Genomic DNA, 22,781 nt, shown 5'->3' with positions numbered 1-22,781 from the left:
GAGGAGGGAGATTTTGCACCCCCAGAATACAAACGGCAGACCTGCGCAAGGATATGCTCATTGACCTAGAGAAGAGCTGCTGCTGTTGCTTTGACTGACCGTGTTTCCTAGTTTGAGAAGTTCAAAGAACAGCGTCCGAGGGCTGCGTGGCTCAGAGCGCAAGTGTGCAGGGCCCGGCCCGGGAAGGCTCTGCAAAGCCCCTTTGAGGGCATTCATCCTCTCAGGGCCTGGGACGCATTGTCCCATTTTATAAGCAGTAAAACTGAGAGGCAAGAATCGTACAACGGGACACCCTGACACGGTGACATAGAGAAGGCAGATCTCTGAGTTCCCATCTCCCCCCCCCCCCCGCACCTCCCCTCCCCCCTGGGAGAACACCCTAGCTTGTGACTCAGCTGGCTTGAGACTAAAAACGTGTAGGTGCAAAACATGAGCCTGAGGTTTCTAGGAAGAACCTCCCAGACTCTCGGTGGGCTGCCGCCCCCTCCCCCGGCGTGGAAGTCACCCTGTCTGTACGGAGCCCCGTCACCACCGTCTGGGTGCTGCTGTTCACTGGCAAAGATCTCGGCGGCAAACCCAGACAGCAGCTGGGCTCGGCCAGCCCCCGTTCCACACCTGCCTCTTAGTTATTACTTGCTACCCAAGCAGCTGTCCTTCAGCCCCGGGGCTCTTCTGTTTCCGACTCCAAAGTGCCACGGAGCTGAATCTGCCCTCTGAGACCTCGCGTCCCTGGAGAGGGAGGCACCAGATAGATCACTGGCTGCTGCTTTCTGCTCCTGGGGCAACAACCTCACAGGAGTGCTGCTTCCATACTGGCTGCTCCCATAGGCAACTCGGAGCCTCCCACACCTCCCACAGCCCTCATCCCTGCCTGCAAATGCCGGGCCACCCTTCCCGCAATGCCTTTCTTCCTGGAGAACACCTGGCTGCTCCTCCACCCACCATCTCATTCATACACAGCAGATGAAGGTTTTTGGCTGAGTCTGGTCTCCCTTCCTCCCCCCACCCCCCACCCCCTTCTTCCCATTCTCTTTTCATTTCTTGATTCTTGACTGCACAGTGAGCCAACAGCGCCCCCTCGGGAAAAGACGGGGAAGGCAGGTTTACCAGAAGTCTTAGGAGGAATAACTTTTTGGAAGAAAAGTGTCATGTTTTGTTTAACACACACACACACACAACACACACATGCGCTAGACCTCTCAATACATAAACTCAAACTCCATTATGACAAAAGTTCGGTGTGCCTAAGAAAAGACACATTGATTTTTAAGCCAAGGTGACGGCACTAAACCAAACCAAAGAGCAAACGCGATGGGACTCCCTCCCGAGGCTTAGCTGGCACACAGGTGAGGATCCGGGGTGGCTCTTCGTAAGGCTGCACCTGATTGACAGCTCAGGACAGAAAGGTTGGCAGGCCTGAAGGGGCGGGAGGGTTAACAGCCCGATTGTAAAATCAATGTCATAAATGCTTGGTAAGTTACAGGAATGTGCGGGAAGGGGAGGCCACGATTGATAAAGGAGAACAGCTTTGATGCTTCACCAGGGACTTGTGTATCGACAGCAAAGCCAATCTCCTCTCCGGCCGGGGCTGGGCCAGAGAAACCTGCAAGCGTTTACCAATTAATTGGTGGGCTTTTCTTGCTGTTCCCTTCCTCCTCCTCCTCTTCCTCCTCCTTCTCCTCCTCCTCCTCTTCTTCCTCCTCCTCCTCCTCCTCTTCTTCCTCCTCTTCCTCCTCCTCCTCATCATCTTCTTCCTCCTCTTCCTTCTCCTACTCCTCCTCTTCCTCCTCCTCTTCTTCCTCCTCCTCCTCCTCCTCTTCCTCCTCCTCCTCCTCCTCCTCCTCCTCCTCCTCCTCCTCCTCCTCCTCCACAAATCACCCACTTACTAGGTTGGGACTTTTGAACTCACCAAACTTTGTTCTCTATTTCCAAGCAAATGGTGTCAAGAAAGAATGACATTGTGGCCACCCCTGAAAGACAGATGGCCCCCAAGGGTGGTGACACTAGCCCCATGAGGGGGGATACGTGGGAGACAGCTTATTCACAGGGACTGACAGCCCACTGAGGCCTCGGTGGGAGAGAAGGCGCCCACTCCAGGATCTAAGCGGCCTGCTCTGGGCTTCCCTTCAGAGCACACCGGCCAGGATGTGCGGGGCCTCTGACAGCCTCGCCAAGCAAAGTGTGGCTCAGGGACAGGCGGCATCCTCTTCACCAGGAAGCCCGTGAGAAACTGACTCTCAGCCCTACCGCAGATCGGAATCTGCATTTTCGCATGAGCCTCAGAGGACGCCCATTATTAAAGTTGGGAGACACTCCGCTACACAACATCTTCACCAGGTTGCCACCTCATCCCACGCTTGGTACCTGCCCTGCTAGGTGGCGTGGCAGGGCCAGTCCCTGGGAGGTGCAGGGATGGGGGGGGTGGATAAGCCGGGCGACCAGAAACACAGAGGTGAAGAAAGCTCTTAAAACTGCCCAGTCCTTCAGCTCAAGGACCCCAGGCTGTCCACCACTCTCCCACCCGGCTGGCTGTCCCTCTCGCTCTGTTTATCAGCCAGTCAATAAGAAAAAGGTAGTTCTTACTTAAGGAGGCAGAAGTCAACTCGGCAGGTCGATCAGCACTCTGTCTGTAAACACGGTTTCCCGTAAAATCAATGATCTTCAGTTACAGAGGGCAGCCTGGGAACCAGGGGGGCCCCACGCTCTCCCAGGCGGCCCCTCCGGCAGCCTCTGTGCCCCCTGGCCTCATCCTTCACCCTCCGGGGCCACCTCACGCATCGCAAACCCTCCACCCTTCCTGCAGACTGCCTCTCTTCAGCCACGTAAACGAAACCCCCCAAATTCCCTTCCTATACAGATGCCATTCTACTCACGACCACCGATACCGTACTCAACGTGGTTTTGTGTGCGTGTGGTTTTAAGAAGTCGGTGACTTCTCAGTTAAAGCATACTTCTCCAGCAAGGGTTAAGGGGAGAACACAGGCATGGTGTAGCAGGGTGCTGTACTCTCACCTCTTAGCCTTAAACCTGCCATCTGAGAAGTAATCTCATACAGAGGAGTTTCAGCGTCTCCATCCAGAACCCCCCACCGCCAGCTCCTCATCCAGTCCCTTTCCTTGGAACCTACCTATAAAGCTCCCGTATCTGCTCCACAAATATCATCACGCTTTACTTTTCAAACATTGTTTAAAATGACAATACTCCACCATGTTACCCCGGCGAGGGGCGGGGGGGGGGGCATTAACAAAGTCATCCATCTGCCGCTTTCAACTGAGAAGTTGTGAAGTGACAGTTTTATCACATTCCTTTAAGGAGACGGGACTGAGTTTCAACGCAACAGTTACAGGGAAGCGGGAAGGGGAGGGCGCCGTTATTAGGAAGAGGAGGGGGCTCCCGCTGTTGCTCCAGCTCCCGGAGAATTAAACATGAACGGTCGCACTGTGCAATTTTAAATTGTTAATTAGCACGGGGTTAATTAGGCGGTCCTTTCACAAGAGGCTGTTTGGCAGAAAACCAAGAAAGGGAACAAAGGGGGCGAAAAAAAATAGACAAAGAGAGAACAGAGACAGCGAGAAACTGTTGCCTCCACGAGGAACCTGCGCGGCACCGCCAGAGAGAAGCGACCCAGCCGGCAGGCGGGGTCGGGTTCCCCCGTGCGCCCCACTCTGCTCCAGGGGCTGTCAGTTGGCAACACCTTCCTGCGGGCGTCTTGGCAACAAGTACCACATGCCTCAAAAATGCACAGGCCCTTTGACTCGGCAATTCCCCCATTCTAGGGAACAGCTCAAGACAGCCACAGAAAATGATTCATCACAACATGATGGGGAGGGGGTAATAAAGTAAAAGAAAGAATCTGGTGAAACTCTCTATGTAAATTACAGTGCATGGTGTTCCAAAGGATGTTCTATCATTTTGTAAAGAAATTATCTAAGGGCGTAGGGAAATGGTCACCCTGGGTGCTCAGGGAACAACACACATATATAGGTCGACATACGGAAATACGTGAGACCCATGGACACCTTTACAGTGGTAACTATTAGGGGATGAGGTCGTAGGCAACCTCATCTCCTCCTTGGTGCCTTTACTCCCCGAAGTTTTCTAAAATTAAACCCATCCTAAGGGAAGCCAGCCCTTCCTGCGTCAGGCATCACGCCAAGGCCTGCAGGGAGAGCACCGCCTCGATGCTCAGAGCCACTTGGTGAGACGCATGCTATCTTTATTCCCATTTTAAAGATGGGAAAACTGAGGTTGCCCAGGTTCTGCCCCCTGAGTAACAAAACCACAGTCCGACTGTGTGGAGTCTGTGCTGTACCGACTCCACCGTGTTTTTTTCTTTAATATCTGTATCTCTAAGAGAACGCCAGAATGTCCTGACGCCTGACATTCGCACTCAATCGTTATGGACCCAGAGGCGGTGCTTAGGATCATAGGATACCGGAATCGCTGTATAAAGAACACTGCCCATGTATCCGACAACCCTTGTGGACCTGGTGGCAGCGAGGAGAAGAGAATTCTAAGTGGACTTCTTTACTTGGGTAGCTCCACCCAGAAGAGAGGGGGTAAAAGGAGTGGGAGGAATTGTCACAACAAACTATATGGTAGGCCCAGTATCCTCACTTTTTTAAAATAAAAGGAAGGAAGGCAGATTCCAAATACCCGAAGTCAAAATAGGTAATCCGTTGATTCACTCACGCACTCATTCATCAAATATTTACTTTGCACCTAGGATGTGTCAGATGCTAGGGAATTAACGCTAAACAGGTCACTGAACTGCACTCGGATGGGAGAGAAACCACTGACAAAGGTGACGGGAAGTGGTGAGAAGCACCCGGAAGTAACACAAAGCAAGAGGAGGGGAAGGGGGAGGTGCGTGACCGTCATTTCGGGAAGAGCAATGATAGCGAGTTAAAAGGGCATGCAGATTATTATATATTGCGAGCTCCTCATCAATTTGCGAAGAGATTACAGAGTTGCTAAGTAGAAGCTAGAGAGGGGGAGAAAAAAAAAAAGGTTGTCCTGAGGAATTAGCAATCAGCTGCAGGTTCAGTAAGAAAATTCGCATAAAATAAACTGAAATAGAGCTTCCCTCCGATTCCATGATCTGAGACAATGCAGTAGGGAGTACTGCTGGATTTTAATAAGGTGTCCCAAAGTTTATCATTTCTTTGTATCCAGGAGAGCGAAATGTCTTTCAGATTAAATAAAAAAAAAAATAGGTCTGGCTGAACGTTATAGCCCGTGGCTGTCATGACCTGAAATACCTCCTCACAGGTCAGTGTGCTAGAGGCTCGCCTCAACATGGTGCCTTGTCCCTCGTTCCCCTCACTTAAATCAACAGACTGAGGGACAAGACCAAGCACACACACCAATTCTCTGTACAAACTACATAAAGCTACAAGGACTAACTAATATGCTAAACGGTTGGTGGAATTAAGACTGGGGGGGGGGGGGAGATCTCAGCAAGCTGGAACAACGGCCTCCAAGGAGCAAGATGACATGTTGAAAGGATAAAATAGGAAGTCCCGCAGTTCATCCAGAAAATCAGCAAAACCACCAGAGGATGGAAGAGACTGGGATGAACAGGGAATTCATGCCAAAAAAAAAAAAAAAATACCTGGCAGTGTTACTGGAGCACAAATCCAGAGCAAGCCCCCAGCGGACAGGGCAGCCGAAGATGTGACCTCTGGCCACAGGAGTGCCCTGTTCCTGTCGGGAGGCAACAGGTCTGCGGCGCCGTCATTTTCTCCCTCTGCGTGAAGAATGTTACCATGCATGCGGGGGGGGGGGGGGGGTCGCATTAAGAAGGGTGCCGACAGACCCGAGCGCGGTCACAGGGGCCAACCGTGGAGCGCTCAGGAGTGCAGGAGAGAGGGGCCTCAGTGCCCAGCAAGACAACCCCCTCAGCCACAGGAAGGCCGGCCTGCCACCTGCACTGAGGACAGGTTAGATGTCGTCTACCTCGCTTCAGGGTTTAACTAGGGAGTAATGAGGGACGTTTATTAGGAATTAGAATTCCATTCAATGGAAGAGGAAATTTTTCTTAAAAGATTATTGAATTTCCCAAACGGAATGCTGACTCTGCGAAAGTCTGCAATCCTTGAGTTCATGAATGGAAAGGGGGGGTTCTGTCTGGGGCCAGGAAGTTCCATCAGGCAGCCTCTCGGGTCCTCTAAAAGGTGAAGATTCCTTTCATTCCTGGGTTATCGGGCCGCTTACTCCATCAGCTTTAAGCTCCTCCTCCTCCGTGGTCCCATAGTAATTTGGCAGATGGCGACACAGTGTAATTCTGGGGTTATCACACTAATTGTCTGTTGACAGGTCTGTCTCTGCCACTAGGCAGGCTGGACATCTCTCATTCATCTCTGAATTCCCCACAACCAAGATGTCAATAGTTGCTTAGTAAAACGACAAGAAATTACAGTATGGGAGAAACAGTAACACTCCGAGAAGAAAAATAATGATTCCTGAATGCGTTGTTTCTTTTTCACTTAGTTGAAGAAAATGCCTGGTGCGACTCTCTGGAACTAAATGGAACCAGGGCTCCTGGGAGAAATGGACAATTCTTGGGCTGGGGTAGAGTGCAAGACGAGCCTGGAGCATCTGGCCAAGCCAGGACGCAGGAGGAGCTCCGAGAGTGATCGGAATTTGTCAGAAGGACAGGAACAGGTTAAACGATGCTTCCACCACCTCAACCGGGGACAATTTGAGCAAGAAAATTAAACAAGAGTAAAAAGGACTGCAACCCAATGCACAAAATGAAAACCCTACATTCCATATATCTATAAATTAATAAAAATAAATGTGAGAAAAGAAAAAGTTATTTTGGGGGGGTGGAAATCCAAATGACAAATGCAGGAGGAGATTCTGGAGTTAGAAACCCACCATTTCGTGACCACCATGATGACAGCCCATTCGGGAAAGAACCAGCGGACACCAAAACTGATGGGTGAACGTGTCAGTAGTAACAGGGTATTCACAAAGTCACACAGCACCTCCCCACGAAACACTCACTAACTACAGAACGGAAAACAGTACCTTGACAGCAGACAGAGAAACCTGGCAAGGCACCACCTTGACCACGTGACCCAAGTTACCATCCCCAGGAATGAGACAAACAGACATCATGTGCCTCCTGAGAGGATACACTGAGAAGAACACAACATCCCTCCCCTAACGTTCTTGCCAAAAACACCACCAGACCTGAATCGCATCACAAGGGAATATCACACAAATCCAACTTGAGGGGACAGCCTGGAAAATGTCCTACGCTCTTCAGATCTGTGAGGGTAGAGAAACAGAAAGAGCTGTTTCCGGTCAAAGGGGCCTGAGGAGATGCGGCAAAGGACACGGCACAATCTGAGAGGCCCTTTTCCTACAAAGGACGGAACTGGGACAACCGGCGAAATCTGAGTAAGGCCTGGAGATCGGATCATCACAGCATATGAATGTTCATTTTCTAGTTTTGATAACTGTAGTGTGGTTATATAAAAGAATGTCTTTGGTTTTCAAGAAATCCACACTGATATATTTAGAGGTGAAAGGTCATGATGTCTCTGAGTCTTTTAATAGTTTAGGAAAAAGAACTATGTTGGCCCTGGCCAGTTGGCTCAGTGGTAGAATGTCGGCCTGGCGTGCAAGAGTCCTGGGTTTGATTCCCAGCCAGGGCACACAGGAGAAGCGCCCATCTGCTTCTCCACCCCTCCCCCTCTCCTTCCTCTGTCTCTCTCTTCCCCTCCTGCAGCCGAGGCTCCATTGGAGCAAAGTTGGACCGGGCGCTGAGGATGGCTCCATGGCCTCTGCCTCAGGCGCTAGAATGGCTCTGGTCAAAACAGAGCAACACCCCAGATGGGCAGAGCATCACCCCCTGGTGGGCATGCCAGGTGGATCTCAGTCGGGCGCATGCGGGAGTCTGTCTGACAGCCTCCCCGTTTCCAACTTCAGAAAAAAAAAAAGAACTACGTGAGTGTGTGTATGTGCTTATGTGCTTGTGTGTGTGTGTGTGTGCGCGCGTGTGCACACGCACACACGTCCACAAAGCTAGAACTATGAAAAAATGTTAACACGTGGGTAGGGTCTGGACAAATAGTATATGAGGCTTCTTTGTCCCCTTATTATAATTTTCCTGTATATCTGAAATTATTCAAAACGAAAAAGAAAAAAAAAAAGCCCAGTGTAAGGACTCTATATATTGCACCTCCAAAGACATATGAACAGCCGACCGACCCTGATTCCCACACCCTTATCATCATGTGAAACTCACGCTGGCACGGTATTCTGAGAAGAGGGAGGCCGTGAGGCTAGCCACTGACAACAAGAGAAAACTGGACTCCGGTCCTCCAGCCAAGAGGTTCTAGACAGAGCTCTCCAGCTGGAGAAGGCAAACCGCCGTTCTAAATGGACTAGAATTCCAAGAAATACAATGCTGAAAGACCTCTACATCCATCCACATCTGGACTCAGGTTTCCCTAAGTTGGTGAAAGCAGGCGTAAATGTACGGGCAAGGGCAGCCACCAAGGAGGAGAAAAACCCTGACAACCTAAAGAGGGTTGTCCACTGCTCAATCTGGATAAAAACACATTAGCGAGAAAAATCCACAGCAAAGAATAAAGAATAAACCATCCTTATCTCCTTTAAAAAAAAAAAAAAAAAAAAAAGGGCAACCCAGATTCTCAGACAAGTAGAAACTTCATTCAAGGGGCAGAGAAATAATGCCCTCATCTGTTTAGCTTGGAATCCACTGAAGAACCACATCCAATTCCATTCTGTGCTTTGCACAATAACTGTATTTGTGTATTGCTGCTGCATACAAGTCAATAAGTGTTAAACCATAAATAGGTGAGATTCCATCCGCTTGGTAGCAATTTCCCAGTAGCCTTCGCAGTGATTCTGTAACTATGGCAAGGTCAGAGAACACACACGTGCTTGAACAGGTCCCTTGTGTTGCAGGAGGTCCACTGCCCAGAAGGCCCGGAGAATCACCAGGCCCCAGGCTCCGTGTTTGCTAATAAGTGCATCTGTGCTCTTTCCAGCGTGAACATAAATCAGCCTGGAAGTGAAAAGTGCTAGCTCAGTCTGTTCTGCAGGGAATCCACAACCACCGCAATATTCTGGTTATGGTGCAGTCCTGGAGGGGAAGGGGAGGGGGGAGTGAGATCAGAAGTCTGTGGGTGTTGGAAGAGAAGAGCTGATCTTTAGGGGAACAGAATTATTTACTATCTATGTATTGTAGATGCACCCAACATTCAATGATGACCAAAGCCTTGCACACAATCATAAAAAGCCAACCGACGACCCAGCTCTTATTTCTACTCTGCCTTGATCTAAAAAAGGATCTGGGGCCATTTAACCAGCTCTTCAAATATTCGTAGCCCAACTCTTTTCCTTTTTTTTTTTCTTTTTTCTTTTTTTTTTTTTTTGTATTTTTCTGAAGCTGGAAACGGGGAGAGACAGTCAGACAGACTCCCGCATGCGCCCGACCGGGATCCACCTGGCACGCCCACCAGGGGGCGATGCTCTGCCCCTCTGGGGAGTCGCTCTGCCGCGACCAGAGCCACTCTAGCGCCTGGGGCAGAGGCCAAGGAGCCATCCCCAGCGCCCGGGCCATCTTTGTTCCAATGGAGCCTTGGCTGCGGGAGGGGAAGAGAGAGACAGAGAGGAAGGAGGGGTGGGGTGGAAAGCAAATGGGCGCTTCTCCTATGTGCCCTGGCCGGGAATCGAACCCGGGTCCCCCGCACACCAGGCCGATGCTCTACCGCTAAGCCAACCGGCCAGGGCCTCGTAGCCCAACTCTTACATAGTTATTTAAGCATCCCACTCTGAGGCCTTGCCACCACATGCTGAAGGCAGAAGACCAGCATCCTCTGTCCATCACTGGCCCGAATGGTTCTGCCCTGACCTGGATTTAATCATCATCAAGTACCGATCCCCCCTCCCCAGATCTGACGAAGCACCTCCCTCCTCCAAGCACAGTGACGTGAACTCCCTGCTGCACCCTCCTCCGCCGCCCCTCACAGATGGCAGGCGTGCAGCTCACCCACCCCATCACCTCATCTCTTCGTGCGTTCACGGCTAAACGGGACATTCCCATGCTAACTGTAACCACCCACTTCGAGGTTTCCCATGCCAGCACCCCAAATTTCCCACGTCCTCCGAGTTCCTCAACATCCCTCTCACTGCTGATCTCTGCATTTTCTCCTATTGGGCATTAAAGAGCCAAACGGGAGGTGAGGAAAATGTGCCGTCCGGCCCATTCCAGTTTCAATCTGGCATCTCGGGATGTTAAATTTATTTTAAACAATCTCTCCTAATTAAAGTAGTATGAGGCTCATTTTTTTTTTTTTGCATTTTTCTGAAGCTGGAAACAGGGAGAGACAGTCAGACAGACTCCCGCATGCGCCCGACCGGGATCCACCCGGCACGCCCACCAGGGGGCGACGCTCTGCCCATCCTGGGCGTCGCCATGTTGCAACCCTCCTGGGTGTCGCCATGTTGCGACCAGAGCCACTCTAGCGCCTGGGGCAGAGGCCACAGAGCCATCCCCAGCACCCGGGCCATCTTTGCTCCAATGGAGCCTTGGCTGTGGGAGGGGAAGAGAGAGACAGAGAGGAAGGTGCGGCGGAGGGGTGGAGAAGCAAATGGGCGCTTCTCCTATGTGCCCTGGCCGGGAATCGAACCCGGGTCCTCCGCACGCTAGGCCGATGCTCTACCGCTGAGCCAACCGGCCAGGGCTAGGCTCATTATTTTTTTTAAAAAATTGGACATGTGTAGAAAAACTCAATAACTAAAATAAAAATCTACCTACAACTCCACCAGCCAAAGAGCTGGGTTTTCTATCCCCCCCCCACCCCTGCATGTCTATGTTACAGATCTTCTTGGCCCACCTCAGGACACACTGCTCCTTAGGTGGACTGCCCTTTTAACTTAATTTAGCATGCCAGTTTTCCCATGAAATTAAATATTCTTCATAAGTTAGAATTAAATGGCTGCAGAGAGGCTGCATCCTATGGACACAGCATAATTTCGCTAAATTCTCCTGGAGGAATTAGGCAATTCCTAATCCTTCTTCTGCGAAAGCTGCAATACGCTCAACTCAAATCTTTGTGCGTTGATAATTAAAGAAATAACTAATTTAAAAAATAAGGAGCAGCTAGCTCCATTGCTACCCATTTATTTATCCGGGCCAGGCATGTTTCTAGACTCTTTCCAAATATGTATTATTTCACTGGATCCTCAAAACAGCTCATTTCTGAAGATGAAGAAATTAAGGCTTAGGATCAAGTATCTTACACAACTCACATACTTGCTAAGTGAGACTTTCCAACCAGGTGAGTCTTCCTTGCAACTCTAAAACCTAGACTCTTACTCATGACATTGCCAGTTTTTGAGCCAGTGGAGTTGCTGGCTCGGAAGGTAGGAATATCTAGGCTCTCTGACGTATGCCAAACTGCCCTCTAGGAAAGTCTTTTCAACTCACGCTCACACTGGCACACGAGCACCCATCTTCCTGCATCTTCATCAATGGTGGGTATTATTTTGTTCAAGAAAACATTGATTTGGCAGGCAAGAAAGCACATCTCATCTTAACTCAATTTTGCTGGTAAAACAGATCCCACCCACAGATATTTATTGGCAATTTCTATTTCTTTTGTGAATTCCCTGTTACTTCTTACAGCTGGTGGGGGGGGGGGGTTAATAAGAGGGTTTCAAAGGATTTCACTGGGATCCCTCTCACTCAACCCTCTGCCATATTCTACAAACCCACGAGTTTCTGGCTGAGAGTCTGACCCACTAATGTTGCTGATTCAGGAAACGTTCTGTCTCCTTCTCTGGGGGTCTCAGCTCCTCTAAACACGTGGACTCTGCCCACGGCTTCCCCTCCTCAACCACCACCTTCTAAAGCCAGGGGCACCTTCCTCCTCTCTGTTTACAGAGATGTGCTACACCCCCAGGTCTCAAGCTTTCTGTGTGGTGGAACCAACCCTGGGACGTAGTGAGGCTCCACAGCTGCCAGGCTCCGCCCTAGACTCCAGGGTCAGGCTCCCTGGGACGTAGTGAGGCTACGCAGTTGCCAGGCTCCGCCCTAGACTCCAGGATCAGGCTCCTTGGGACGTAGTGAGGCTCCACAGTTGCCAGGCTCCGCCCTAGACTCCAGGATCAGGCTCCCGGGAAGGACAGGCTGAGATTTGCTTCGGGTGGTCCTCTGTCTCCAAGGCCACCAATGCCCTCCTCATGGCAGCCGATGGCTTTTCCTCCTCTACCTCCACCTTCATCGATCTCCGCTGCATTCAAAATTGCTGATCGCAACACCCTGAAGTCTTCTTACCACCCTGCCTGCCCCTCTTGACTTCTCTGAAATAGTTTTCTGGCTCCCTTCCTTTCTCTCCGAACTCTGCACTGTCCACCCCTCTTCCCGACCCGACCCCTCTCTGTGGATGTGCTTTTCCACTTATTTGACAGCATTCCCTGTTACTTGAACCCACAGAAATCCCTCCTCTCTGTTCTCCCCTATCATCATGCTTTTCCACCCCTCGGCTCTCTGCTCTTATCTCTGCGCATCCACTACCTTAACTACTTCTGTGGTTTCAATTACTGAAAGTATGGGTTGACTCCCAAAACAAAATTTTCCATTCCTGACTTATCACTTGGATATGTGTCTCATACTTTCCACAGACCACAAGATCCCTGTAAGTGGCTAGCCTTCCATCACCGACACTCAGCAGGCCTCAACATGTCCAAATGGAACTGCCCCTCACCACCGTCCCCACATACAGCCCATGGTGTACCATCTTGGATTTCAGAAAACAGAAAAAGGAAGCTCAGTCCAGCCTTCCCAATGTCATATTCCTCAGGTGCCTTTCCCATGCAAGAACCAACTGCCAAATGATCCCAACTTACACTCTGCAGGCTGGTGTGGAAACTCTCTTAACATCTACCCCCACACTACTCCTCGACATGCCGTCTCGCTTCCGTCCAACAGGAGGGGCTCCTCCCGGCATCTCACGCTCCTAGGAGCCCTCGCCTGGGTCCCTGCAGCCCCAAGCCCTCCGGGCGTCCTTTCTCTTCCTCAACATGTATATTATCCAAACCCCCTGGACACCCTTGAAGAAGCAGAAGACCAAGCTCCTCGTCGGCAACAATACCCCTTCTACCGCTGGAGCCCACAGAAATCTCTCTCCTCTCTGCGCCCCTGCGGCCATCGCCGCCACAGTCCCTCGCACGCTCTCCCCTCGTCTCGCTTCCTTTGCTTTCTCTCTGCAACCCAACCGGAAGCCGCCTGAGGACAAAAATCAGCTCGTGGTGAGTCCGTTCATCTCCTAGCACAGCGCTGAGCTCACAGTACGGACAGAGGACTCGATTCACCGCACAGCTTTCTCTGCCTAGGGGACATCTTAACATTAGTGGGAGGCGTGCTGATCTCAACATTCCGTATAACTAATCGCCAAAGACCCAACAACCATCTGAATTCTGAGGCTCAGATAGGATCCCTGAGTATTCAGTATTTTGTGGTTTTAGAGCATTAAGAGTCATTATTATCTATTCCAAATTTACTGAGGGTCTGAAGTCTACAAAATCAACCCTGCTCCAGCCTTCTTAAATAGCTGGTCGATGAAACAGAGACCCGGGAAACCACGCAAGTCCCTAAATACAACTCCATGGAGGGGTCAAGGGGAACCAGGTTGACCACATACAAATGAACTCCTGGGATATCCACCTCAAGGAAAGGGTTCTCAAAGCCACACTCACTGGTTTAGCAGGACAATGAGTCTATGAGGCTTCCTGAAGTCTACGGCGGTCCTCAGCAGAACATTTCATTTGAATAGCACGCATCACTGTTGTAGTTCAAGGCTGCACACACCCAAGAGAAACTAAACTTGGGCTGATTTTTCTTCTTTTTTTCCTTTGGCACTCATTTCAGGAATGCAGGTAGAAGCAGCCACGCGGCTTAAGCTTTCTCTCATGTAGATCTGATCTACATGCGAACAAACGAAGGACCTCGTACAGTGGTCCTGGGGCAGCACGCGGGGAAACCCCGCCCAACTTTTCTGGAGAGAGAAACACCGCGCTCCCCAACCACTCCACCACCTGCTGTTCACAGGACGACCGGAAACCCAGGAAGGGCCAGGAGAGAGGGGCCCTGGGGAAGAAAAGTCTCCCTCAAGGGGCATCTCCAGAACGACTCTCTGAAGAAGGAGCGTCTTCTCCTCCCAGCGGGAAGAGGGCCCACGGCGGGCTCACCGGCGCAGTGCTCTGGCACAAGGCTCCGGAACTGGCACATGGACAGAACAAACAAGGGTTGCCCTTCAAAGGTTCATTAATGGGGACACACACACACACACACACACCCCTCCTGCCACCAGCACGGGCACAGCAAGGTCTTCAGATCTTCCCTGGCTTGCTAGCGTAACAGCTATTCAATGGGCAGGGAGCAAGAGCACCACTAAAAATACAGCCGGAAGGGGAGCTGGGAGGCCCAGCCATGGTCAGGGGCCTCCGGGGGGGGGGATCGCCAGGCAGATGCCAAACCCAACCACTGCCAGGGTGCTCCCCGAGCCTCAGGGTGGGTGTGCCTTGGCTGGCTGCCCCAGGGCCCCTCACGGGGGTGTTTACCAAGGGTCTCCCCAACTCCCTACTCGGAGGGCACACTGCCAATGGTGATTCCATCGCAGAACGCCCTCCTCGGAAGGTTCCTTTTACAGAACTGAAGATCTGAGAACATATTTTCTTGTGGGTAGTCCTCAAATCCTAGCGGCCTGATGAGTTATTATGAATTTCAAGTCCCTCTCTTGTGGTCAAGGGGAACAAGACAGCCATCCGGACCTGGGAGGGCTTTGAAGAGGGTGCAGATCTGTCCCCCTCAGAATGTGTTTGAAGGGCTTTCCAATCCCCAAGCTTAACACCCAGTTGGGTGGTGGGTGGGTGGGTGGGTGGGTGGGTGGGTGGGGTGGGTATGCGGGTTGCAGGCAGAGTAAAACTTAATCATGTGTCCTATTCTTCACAGCCCCTTCCCCGTCCCACATGGTCATTAGGAAGCGCATTATTTGCACTGTTACTTTTAATCAAGAAGAACAGATTGGGACATACTTACCACTGGCCACTTCAAAGAGTGGCCCTAGGAATTAGGCAAAGCAACAAAGGGAATTTTCTTCTCCCAGTAGAAGGATCCAAGTGCTTTGCACTCCTTGAACCTTCCGGAAGCCAACCAAAGAACCAAGTGACTGTGGGTAATAATGATAGCCTCACAGACTCAGCAAAAAAAAAAAAAAAATGGCTCGCATGGTCTTTCTCTTCCAGTTGCTGCTCGGGGGTCAGCCGCTGCTGTGAAGCGCCACCCTGGCCACGTTCAACCGTACTGGGGCTCATCGCGCCTTAAAGACTCTTATCCAAGCACTGCGAAGACTGACCGATTCAGTTTGGGAACGAGTGTGGTTACATATTTTTCCTTAATGGCTTCCTGAACACCCTGGTGAGGTCTGATCCCTGGGGGGGAATTGCCAGTTCAAGTCATAAAACGTGATCAATGTAGATCAAGACCCCATGCTAAGTGTCTAAGAGGAGAGAGGAGAACTGTCGTCGTGTGGACACACAAACACATGAAAAATGCATGTTAGCCTGAAGAACTTCAGCATCCCTTCTGCAGCAGCAAGCAGCCTCTCTCTCCTTCTGCCCCCAGAGCTCCGCTCATCCCACCAAACCTTGTCAGCCAGCAGCCCCGATTCTGGACAGCGCCCGGACAACACAAACTTGCAGACCCTGTTCCTGCCAGGAGTGGGGAACTTCAACCTGGATGATTAATGGGGCCAATTCCTTAGGTCACAAAAATTAAGAGGCGACTGGGATTCTGGTCTTAGTTTTGAACTCCTGTGCATCGTGTGTAACCCCAAACTCCCCGGTTGCTCTAATGATTTCTATTCACACCCAAGTATTTACTGAGTGCCTACGACACACACAGCACCCCCTCCTGTCACCGCAGACTCCTACCAGCTCGTTCTTGTTAAAGAGTCCAGACATGCGCAACGAGAGCCTGGGTGGCCACGATCGGAGCCGGCCGGCCACAGGGTTTCCCATAGCCACGGGGTCCACGGCACCCACACAGTGCCCCAGGTTACGGCCCCCCTCCCTCCCTCCCTCCAGGCTGACTGCTCTGCTGCCAGCATCTGTGTTCCTATGAACCAGACATGGTCGTGATGACCTCTGACGCCCACTGCATTTAAAAACACAGTTTCAACTATTGCAACACATGGTGTGGCGGGTTGAGCAACTGCCCTGAAACCCGAGAGCACTGAGGACACTGTGGCCCCCACACTTCCGCTCGTCCTCCCGTATCCTCCGGCTGTGCTAATCCCTCCCAGAGGCCGGTCCGCAGCCCACACGGGAGTCACCCGTGGAAGGAGCACAAGGGTTGTCTGAGACCGACCGCTTCCCACAGCCCAGGGCTTCCCCTCTCCCCCCGGGGACAAAGGGCACGCTGTCCCTCAAGTAACCACGAGAAGCTGCGGAGCCCCTGCAGCTCCAGCTCCCACAGCCTTTCTTCCCACGTGGTGCTGACAAGTGGACGCGAGGTGACAGGGTCTGCTTTCCTCTGGCCCCCGAGAGGTGACCCCACAGGCTTCCCACACCCTCACCCGCCCTCTGTGCTCCCCGCCCCGCCCCGTCCTGGTCTCTTTGGCCTCAGTTCCTCTTTAGGCTGGACCCTGTGACATCACAAGATCACACACAGAACGGCAGGATGTTCCGGAAACCGTGGTCAGCCTCCCCGAGTCGGATCCAGGAGGTGCTGGGGTGGGCGTGTCCCCACGTCCACTGCACTCCAGAGGGAGGTGGCTCAGCCCCTCAGCCCAAACGACACTCTTCAGAGAGCCTCGTCTCTGCAACACGGTGTGGGGGTGACCGAGAATCGTGCCGAGGGGCGGGTCTCGTTCTCAACAGACTAAAAAACTTGATGCCTAAAGTCTAGGAATTAAAAGGTACCAGCTTCGAGGACTCGATTCACCGACCTCACCTTGGCTTCAGGTTGTCGTGTGTGTGTCGTCGCCCCCCCCCCCCCCCGCCCCAGCCACCTGGCTCTTTGTCACAGGCCATCGGAAGAAGCTGGAATTTCTATGCTTCATGTGGTGTCTATCTTCAGGGTACCCAGAAAGAAGAAAAACAAATGCCACCCCAACATGTGTCCATCACCCTGATATTCTACAAACCATCCACACACGGGGAGTTCAGAGGCAGTGAGGTGGGGGAAGAATGGATCACAGGAAAACTGGGGGTCTTCTTGCTTTTTTTCATTTTTTCAGGGACCCTTTCCCAAGCATTCCCGCCCCAGCCCGTTCTGTCTCAGGGATGGAAAGTGTTGCTCAGATGCAAGGCCTCTTGCTAATTGTGGGTTTTTATTTTTATTTCCTATTACCCTCTCGCACGCCTGATGAGATTATTTTACCGGAACTGGCACAGCTGGAAGCAGCAGGCCTACGTGGGGCCTCTGAGGAGGTGATGCAATTTCATTTTCATTGATCAGAAATCAGCAGGGCAGTAAGTGATGGGAAATTCCATTAGAAGAAAACTTGCAAGCCCTGAGCCTCAACTTCCTTGCCACACCCAGCACCACCACCCCACCCCACCACCCCTGGGTCTTGCCTTCCTCTGGACTCAGTCCCCCCAGAACACAGCAGGAGAGGCACTGTCCTCAACATGGCAAGAGGATCGAGGCCAGGCTGCTGGCTTGGAGGGCATCTGCCCAGCAGAGGAATGCCAACGAGGCTCCTTCAACCAACAAGGGCACCTCGGTGCCTCTCCATGGATTACAGGGGAGTTTCCCAGGGACCCAGAACAGAAGCCCTGAAAACCAAGCTCCTCAATACCAATGCATCAAGGGTCCCTTTCCAAGTGTCCACAAACAAGAAAAGAGGAGACTACTAAGCAATCATTGCAAACGTGTGCCCCAACCAATCTTCAAGATGGTCCTGCCATGTACTGAGTGCCTACTGTGTGCGAGCTCATCGCGCATGAGCTCTGCTCCTCCCCTGACACTCCAGGAAGATCGTCCCTCTCTCCTGGGCATCTGGGGAGGCACCTTGGGAGGTGAGGGAGAGAGCTGCTGGGGACCAAGGCCTCCTGAGGATCAGCGGGTCTCTCGTGAACAGCACGGGAAGGCTGAGTGAAAGTCAAGGAGAGAACTTGCTCACTCCTTGAGTCGTGAGAGGTGAGACACCTGGTTGCCTGTCTACTCCTTTCCAGATACAGCAAATGAGGGATTCCAGTTCATCTGCCTCCATCATCCTAAACACCAACAACGGCGCTCCTTGCTTGCAATGCTGGAATCAGAGGTGAACTCTTAGGAATATGAAGAATGGATAGTTTCATCAGCTCAGATCCACCACCCCCTTCATAACTAACTGCCCAGCAAATAGTCCTTCACACATCAAAGGCAGAAAGAGAGAGAGAGAGAGAGAGAGAGAGAGAGAAAGAAAGAAAGAAAGAAAGAAAGAAAGAAAGAAAAAACAAATGGTGAAGAGCTACGCAAAAAGACACATTCTACAGAATTAAAAAATGTAAAAATCACCAGCCTTCCTCTGGCTATTCTACCAATAAAACATGAAGCAGAGAAGAACCAGGCCTCAGTCACAAGATTAACAGTGCTACAAACACAACTAAAATGGAAAATTTTAAACGCATAAGGGACGACAATATGTCAAACCAAAATCTACCGGTAAGCTTTTATTGAGCACCTAATCTGCGGCCCAAACAAAGCAGAGATTCCCTAACAGGACCCGGCCTCCTTGCGCTCACAGACTGGGCCACAGACGAGTACCCAGCGCAAAGTCATTTATTCATACTCCTTACAAGAATAAAATATACAGCATCACAGCAGACACTAAGGGAAAGGCAAAAGAAGAATGAAGAAAACAAGAGCGGAGGAAAGTCTCAGCCAAAAACGCATACAGGAATAACGTACGCATTGAGCCGGACATTCGACTCTGAGCTGTCCCGAAGTCCAGAAGGAAAACTTAACAACTCTGTTTTAAATACCCTATTCGCAATGTCCAAGAGAAAAAAGAGCAAGCCAAGTGCTCAGGATTATTTCGTGCCAGTAAAGTCTTGGATGGAAAAACAGGGGTAAGGACTGAGAGCGAAAAGTGCCTGCAAGCCTGTGTCCTTGCTCTCTTTAGGGGAGGCCATAATGAGAATGCTTGGGTTTGAAGCCATTCACTCTCACTGCTTCTTCTGACAGACAAGAATAATGACCCCAGAGGGTGTCGGTGGTTTGCCCAAGGTCAGACAGCTGGTCAATGGCAGAGCTAGCAAGAGGACCTTGGGTATCCCACACCACAATAACAGCGCTTTTTCTAACGCTCGTTAGCTACTCCCTCCATTAGCCTTCCAAATCCATGGGCTGTTGGGGGGCATACATGGAAGCTGAAATTGGGGGGAGGCGGGGGGCTATTCTAGATTAAGAGCCAAGAACCAAACAACTAAATGCACTGGACACCAACCCTAACAAGCCAAATGTCAGAAGCCACTCTGGGGACAAACAGGGAAGTCCGAGTCGCGATTGGGGATTGGGATGATGTTAAGAATTTGTTCATTTTGTTACAGAAAGATAATATTATCATCACCTGAGAAAATGAGGAAGCATCCTATCCATGATGGGCTTTAAATCAAAGCCAATGAGCAAAAAGAGTAAACAAATCTGACAAAAAGTAAACTTGAAAAGTCTAGGTGCTGGGGTCTCTCATCGTATCCTATTTTTCCATAATACACTTGTTTCTTTATAAGAAAAAAAAGAAAAACAAAGAAGCCCTGTCTTTACCCAGTTTGCAAGATTTTTCTGAAAAGAGAACAAAAAGCACAGGCCAGAGCCAAACCTCTCAGCCTTGAGGTGACATCTTCATGGCACGCTAAGCCTCTTCTTCATGGAGACACGGCTTCTCCGTCCTCTAGGAGAGCTGAAGAACTTCCTAAGAAGTCGCGTAGAACCCAAGTCTCTCTTTCAAACTCACCGTCTGCTGACTCACCCCGACTCCTACCCTTAGATTAGAAGGTGACAAGCCCCCCCACTCTGCTAACGTAAAGAAGGACACGGGGAGAGGCCGCCTGCGGGTGCTCCGGGCACGGTACTTGGTTCATTTATATGTGGTCGCTGTCACCGTCTTCACTGAGCAGAGAGGAGCACAGTGTAACGGCCTGAGGTGACGCAAGAGCCTGATTCAGAGTTTGGAGCCAAACTCTGATGGAGAAAAACATGTCCATTGATAAAGTTAAAAAGCCTCCAACTTGTTGGTTTACTGGGTTAAAATATAATTTAAAACACTTTCAGTGATTTTTACAAAGTCAGGCGATGTTTACTAACCATTGTTTTTGAGCTGACCTGTCCTTCAGGGTCAGTGTGAAATGTTCCGTAAGTCACCGGAATGGCTTTGTCAAGTCTGAGCTGAGCTGGTGCCCGTTGGGCTGGTGCTCAGGTGGGGTTGCCCAATGGTAAGTGGGCCCACACATGCCCATCACCATGCTGTGGGCTCCTGGGAAATACACTTCGCAATAAACTGTCACAGCAGCAGCATTAGGATTTGACCCCAAACCAGTCACAAAACAAGTAACGCCGCTCCTTCGATTTATGCAGTGGTTTGTAACATTTCAAACTCTTACACATTCGTTTCTCATCTGACCTCCACCAAGCTTGTCTTACTAAGTAGACAGAATAGGAATCATAATTCAGATTTTACAGGTTTAAAAAGATTCATCGAACACTATGAGTGAGTACGATGAGTCGCTCTTTCCCGAGGTCGCCAGCTGGTTACTGAACAAATCAGGGACCAGGAATGGGTCTCTGGGTTTTTACCCCAGTGTTCTTTTCTCTGTGAAGGGCATCACTTTCCTAAAGAGACTCACCTTTGCAAACCCTTCAAAATCATACTTCATCATCTAAATACTTATGAAATAAATCTGAGCCTACGGAAGACCCCAGAAATATATATATTGATAGTTCGCTGTTCACAGTTAAAAAGCAAGAGTCATAAATAACACCCAACACTAAGTTGCTCCACACAGCCAAGTACCCTTGACGGAAGACGGTTAAGCCTTACAATTTTACATTCATCAGTGTTGTAGAAAAGCACCTAGTACAGCACCAAAGGCTAAAGCAAGAATCTCTGGCCTTAACAAAATGCCAACGCCCCCCACTGCGTGGAAAATCCTGCCCTCCCCCCCCCCCGCCCCCAACCGGTCTGAACACTCAGCTCAAAGGCTATTTGTGAAAAGAAGAAAGGAAAAAGCTGTCAAGGTCTAGGAGCTCCTCATGAATGAGGTCATCCTTTGAAGAGCTCGTATCAACACTGAGTTTGAGTGAAGACCAGTTGGGGTCAAGTGAAGGGTGACTGTGGCCATGGTATGACTGCATCACGACCCAATCGAAGGTCACAAAGCTACATAAAGTAAAAAATGGGGGAACCGGCTTCATTCCCATCATGAACTAACGTTACTTAGTCTCTGGCGATGAGCAGTCCAGTCAAACCCTCTACCACCATGGCTGGGACCCTGTGAGCTCCAGTACCTATCATGATGGAAAACAGCGGAAATTTGGTCAACTTAGTAACTACCAGTCAGAGGGAGGGTGCCCTGGCAGAGTGGGGTCAGGGTCAGGGTCAGGGTCAGGGTCAGGAAAGACCTGCTTAAGCCAGGGCCCTGTGCAGACTCTCCAGTCCTGTGTAAAGGACACTTCGACCAGCTCTTCCTCCGGAAAGAGGAGACCCGCCATTACTCCCTGGGGCCCATCCCTTGCCGGGACAGGTCTTCTACCTGCTCACTGACACCTGCAGACTCGCCCTGCTCGTCAAGCCTGTGACCGGATACCAAGGGCAAGTCTTGCTCTTAGTACGCTAGGGCTCACCAGAGAGAGCCTGCAGCCTGCCAGCTTGTTGCGCAGACTCTGCAGCCTAGCTTCCGGACCCTATCATCCACGGAGTCTTCCTCTATCGGGGCTTGTATCCCATGACCAGAAAACCCCATACCACTGTGACCCCTTGCTTGTCCCCACCTGCACTTCTCCCATCTCAGTCTGTGGCTCTCGCCTTCACCACACACCTACTGGCCTCCTCCCTCCCTCCCCCATCTGTCAAACTTCCACTCCCGGCTCCTCTTGGGCAGCCAGGAGGGATAAGGAAGCCACAGGCTGCAGCCTGGCAAGAAGGCAGGGAAGTGGAAGCTGCCAGCACAGCTCACGCTCCTCCTCGTCCAGCTGCTGTCGCCTCCTCCTCCTCTTCCTTCCCCTCCACTCCCCAGTGGCTCCAGGAAACCCAGCAACTTTCAAAACTGATTCCTGGCTATGGTAGCTGGCTTCTCACTAGAGGTCAATGCCACTCAGGTCGAACAAACAGCACCTACCCCGCCGGGTCTGCAATGCCGAAGGCCCCAGGACAGTCTGCACTAAAACTGGGACTAAGGGGTTAAGCCACAGGATAAGCATGCGACCTCACCCCTAGAGCTCCATACATACATACATACACACCTATATTTCTCACTTGAAACAAAATAAAATAGGGCAGTTAAAAGCGTGGGAAAAAAATAGAAAGTCTCACCCACACACACACACACCCCATCACCACCACCCCTACCGCTGCTGCTGGCAAGACGTCATACTTGAAAGTGTCTGAATGACTATCACTTCCTACCACCTAATCCTTAACTACCGCTTGGTCTGGGGTCTCCACCAGTTGCTCCCTAGACTAGAGCAAAGTGTCCTCGTTGCCTTTGTTTCATCAGGAGAAAGAAAGAGGGAATGCAAACAGTAACCAGAC

General features: G+C 51.0%; 1 protein-coding gene across 2 annotated transcripts in view; it reads right to left on the bottom strand.

Moving 5' to 3' along the window:
• Positions 1–22,781, bottom strand: part of ZFHX3 (zinc finger homeobox 3) — a 253,919-nt gene that overhangs the window by 166,173 nt on the left and 64,965 nt on the right. The gene's annotated exons all lie outside the window — the stretch shown is intronic.

The sequence above is a fragment of the Saccopteryx bilineata genome, chromosome 9 (assembly GCF_036850765.1).
Source record: "Saccopteryx bilineata isolate mSacBil1 chromosome 9, mSacBil1_pri_phased_curated, whole genome shotgun sequence".
In the NCBI taxonomy this organism is placed as follows: Eukaryota; Metazoa; Chordata; class Mammalia; order Chiroptera; family Emballonuridae; genus Saccopteryx; species Saccopteryx bilineata.
The sequence above is the reverse complement of the archived record's forward strand: the minus strand, read 5'-3'. Positions and strand labels throughout refer to the sequence as shown.